Consider the following 4,432-nt stretch of genomic DNA (forward strand, 5'->3'; position numbering starts at 1 on the left):
GTGTGTGTGTGTGTACCCACAGCATGTCCAGGTGAATATACAGGTGAGTGTGTGTGTGTGTGTGTGTGTGTACCCACAGCATGTCCAGGTGAATATATAGATGAGTGTGTGTGTGTGTGTGTGTGTGTGTGTGTGTGTGTACCCAAAGCATGTCCAGGTGAATATATAGGCGAGAGAGAGAGAAGGGGGGAGGGAGGGAAGGAGGAGAGAGAAAAAAGAGAGAGAGAGATGATAGATCCCCCTCCATCAGCCTGAGGGAACAATACTGCCAAATAAAACACAATGACACTATTAAAAATAGCATTTTTACAGTTGAATTCAATTATGAAGAGCAGCCTAAAAGCAGGCTTTTGAAGAGGAAGCAAGTCAATAGGCTTCAAGGCTATTATTAGTGCCTGTCATTTAGAGAACATCTTCCTTTCTCGTGCAACTCCGCTGAAGTCCTGGAAGATACTCAGGTCGGAAATGGGGAATTATTGGGCTCGATGTGCATGTGGAGGAAGGAGTTGAGATGAGGCCTCTGAGAGGAGGAGGAGGAGGAGGGAAGAAGGGCTCTTTTGTGCAGGTACAACAACAGGTGTCAGTAGTGTCCAAAAGTGAAGAAGCAGTCCTGGAAAGGATTAGGAAAACAAGAAGGGCCCCTGAAGGGCTGCCGCTTTGACATTCTGTTTCTGTTAGTGAGACAGCTATGCAAATAAGCCCCTTTTAGTTCCCTCAGAGAAAAGGGGGGAGGAGGAGGAGGAGTGGAGCTAAGGACTCCTATGAGATGCCTGACTTTGCAGGCCAGTCGGTGGCACAAAGCTGTCCTCACAGTTCTAAGGGCCACCTCACCAAGGAGTGGAGCCAGTCAACAGGGAATGACCAGCGGAGAGGAGAAAGAGAGAGAAGAGAGGGTGCCCGCGCAAGTGTGTGAATTCTTCTGCTCTCCATCTGTCTGCCTGACAGTTGGAGAGTGGAGTCTCCAGGGATTAGGTGGGAGGGTGCCTCCTGTGACAGAGACAGACAGGCTGAAGCCTAGACAGCAGGGAGAGGGGGAATGACAACAATGGATGCTCCCTGTGGTCCAGGTGGCCAAGGGAAACTTCTCTGGCGCTTTGAGCGGAAACCCATGGAGTGAGGGCAAATGCTGTCAGGCCCAAACTATGCCAGGAAAGCTGGCTCTGCCTAGAACAAGGACGAGGGGTCCAACCTCTGGTGGTGAGGGCTGGGGTTTTCTTGCCCCCCACCCCCAGATAGTACAGCATGCCTTGCACAGCCTAGTGCAACCCCTTCAAATCAAAAGAACAGTCAGGAAGGAGGGAGGGAGAAGGGTGTAGGTGGTATCTGGGAATTCAAGAGAGAAGGCACCAAGGGGCTGTTGCCAAGGAGACTATGGACGAGCACATCAAGGCTTTCATAATCCCCAAATCAGCTCAGAAACACTCTTAGTGAATTTTGTGTGCTGTGCACCACGGGGCTGTTTATGGGATGGCTAGACCAGTTCTCAGACCTGGGCAGTGGGGTTCCGGCCCAGGGCCCACACTGCATTACAAAGAGACTGTGGTAAAGTTTGGGTCCTACCCAAGAAGAGAGATTAAACACATTGCATTAATAGTATTGCAAGTCCCCCAAAATTGCTTTGTCCTCCGGATATGCTCCAAAGTGAGTATCTTTCAGGTGTGTGTCTCCTGGCCCCACAGCCTCTCCCTGGGACAGAGGACTCCTTCCTGGTCCCATGACCTGCCAAGCTGGTTCCCCTCCCAGAGAGTCCTACCTGTACCTTCTCCCTGGGCCTCTTCCTACCTCCCTTCGTCTCAAGTCCTTTTTATCATTCTTCAGGTCGCAGCCCAAATGCCCTCTCCTCATACTTTCCTGGGATGCTCTGTCTCATAAAACTAAACACTCTACCCTTCACCAAAATTATAAATTACTTCTTTGTGTGTGTGTGTGTGTGTGAACAGCTAACTTTATTCTACCAGCAATGGGGACTTTATGGAGGTTTTTAAAAGAACATCTTTTTTTCCTCTTCAAATTTTTAAAACATATGCATAATAGAAAATGGAAATGCAGAGAACACAAAAGCCACCCATAATCATCGTGATGATTAGTTTATGTCCTTTTACATTTTCTGTGTATATATATATAAAGGTGACCCAACTGAGTGTGGAAACTACAGAACAGTGTCATTGATTTCACATGCAAGCAAGATTCTGCTGAAGATCATCCAAAAACGATTAGAACAGCACATCAGCAGAGAACTGCCGGAAGTCCAGGCTGGGTTTAGAAGGGGTCGTGGTACTAGGGATATCGTTGCTGATGTTAGATGGATCTTGGCTGAAAGCAGAGAATACCAGAAGAATGTCTATCTGTGTTTCATTGATTATGCAAAGGCATTTGACTGTGTGGATCATAACAAACTGTGGCTGACTCTGAGAAGAATGGGAATCCCAGAACATTTAATTGTGCTAATATGAAACCTATACTTGGACCAAGAGGCAGTAGTCAGAACAGAGCAGGGTAACACTGCATGGTTCAAAATTGGGAAGGGTATACTCCAGGGATGCATCCTGTCTCCATACCTTTTCAACATGTATGCAGAGCAGATTATCCGAGAGGCTGGGCTCTATGAGGAGAATTGTGGCATCAGGATTGGTGGAAGGTCTATTAACAATCTGCGTTATGCAGATGACACAACCCTGCTTGCTGAAACTGAGGAGGACCTCATGCACTTGCTCCGAAGGGTCAAGGACTGCAGCCTTCAGTATGGACTGAGGCTCAATGTCAAGAAGACAAAGATTCTCGCCACTGGACCAATTGGCAGCATCAGGATGGATGATGAAGAGATTGAGAGTGTTCACAGCTTCAGTTTGCTCAGCTCTTGGCACCAGCAGTCAGGAAATCAAAAAGCATATCGCGATGGGAAAGTCTGCTCTTAGGGACCTCTCTAAGGTACTCAGGAACAACAGTGTCTCTCTGGAGGCTAAGGTGCGCCTGATACAGGCCATGGTATTTGCAATCGCTTGTTATGCATCAGAGAGTTGGACAATGACTAGGGAGGACAGAAGGAGAGTGGATGCTTTTGAGCTGTGGTGCTGGAGAAGGGTACTGAATGTACCATGGACTGCCAGGAAAACAAACAGATTTATCTTGGAGAGGATTAAACCAAGCTACTCCTTGGAGGCAAGGATTCTGGGGCTTCGTCTGACATACTTTGGACATGTTGCCAGGAGGGACGGGTCCTTGGAGAGGGACATCATGCTTGGGAGGGTTGAGAGACAACGCAGGAGGGGAAGACCCTCTTTGAGATGGATTGATTTGGTGACTGGGGTAATCGGGATGGGTGTGTCAGAGGCAGTGCGGTTGGCGAAGGATAGAGCAGGGTTTAGGGCTGTTGTGCATAGGGTCGCTATGAGTCGGAAACGACTCGACGGCACATAACAACAACAACATATACACAACACCAAGCATATACATTTTTATCTGGTTGAGGCCACACACTGTGGATTCATGCTTTTCGTGCATCACAATTATTTACGAATTCAGAATCCCAAAGCCATGACTATTTTGAACCAAGAACACACTATACTTACTCAATCAGGAAGGACAAAAAAGCAGTCAGCCATTCTTGGGGACAGAAATTTTATAAAGATAAAAAACGGCACACTCCTCTAGATATTGGCAGAGCTACAATTACAACACTACATTCCTTTAATGGGTAATTTAAAATAAAACATAAAGTAAGAGTATAATGCTTCTAAGATAGCTATCAGATCTCTCTTAAAATTTAATAATGTAAATAGGCAATAGATGTACACGCGTACCATGGTTACTATAAAAATTCCAATACGCACGTCTCCTCTCACATGTCTCCCTGCTCCTCTGCAGCCAATGATCAATCTGGATGGACACTCCTCAGAGGTGGTATAGCACTTCCGTGCAGGGATGTCAACCCCACCTCCTCACGACAACGAATCAAAATCCTGCCCCATCCTCATAATCTGCTGTGCTGAAGCTGACTTGCACTGCCGTTCGCTTACACCAGTTCGTCCCCTGGAGGGTCTCCCTGTCTTTCTCGGACCCTCTACCCTTCCCTACACCATGTCCTTTTCCATGGACTGACTCCTTTGGACAACATGCCCCAGAGTATGAGAGACAAAATTCTCACAATCTCTGCCTCTGATTGTTGTTCTGACTAATGCCTATCATTTAGAGGAGTTCCGGTGGTGCCGTCAGCTACTAACCAAATAGTTGACAGTTTGAACCCAACAGCTGCTCTGCAGAAGTAAATGAAGACAATCTGCTTCCATAAAAATGAAAACCCCGAGAATGGGCTTGAGAGACCTTTTCTATGAAGGTGGTGCTGAAAGCGAAGAAAGAAGCCCCTGCCCCTCCCAAAACTGAAGCCAAAACAAAGGCTTTAAAGGCCAAGAAGGCATCCTGAAGGGCATCCACG

At 47.2% G+C, this 4,432-nt stretch overlaps 1 protein-coding gene across 2 annotated transcripts in view; it reads right to left on the minus strand.

Moving 5' to 3' along the window:
- Positions 1-4,432, minus strand: part of RFX4 (regulatory factor X, 4 (influences HLA class II expression)) — a 292,151-nt gene that overhangs the window by 2,103 nt on the left and 285,616 nt on the right. The window lies entirely within an intron of this gene.

Source organism: Elephantulus edwardii, unplaced genomic scaffold (assembly GCF_000299155.1).
Source record: "Elephantulus edwardii isolate Elephantulus edwardi_28Jun2011 unplaced genomic scaffold, EleEdw1.0 scaffold00211, whole genome shotgun sequence".
NCBI classification, from domain to species: domain Eukaryota; kingdom Metazoa; phylum Chordata; class Mammalia; order Macroscelidea; family Macroscelididae; genus Elephantulus; species Elephantulus edwardii.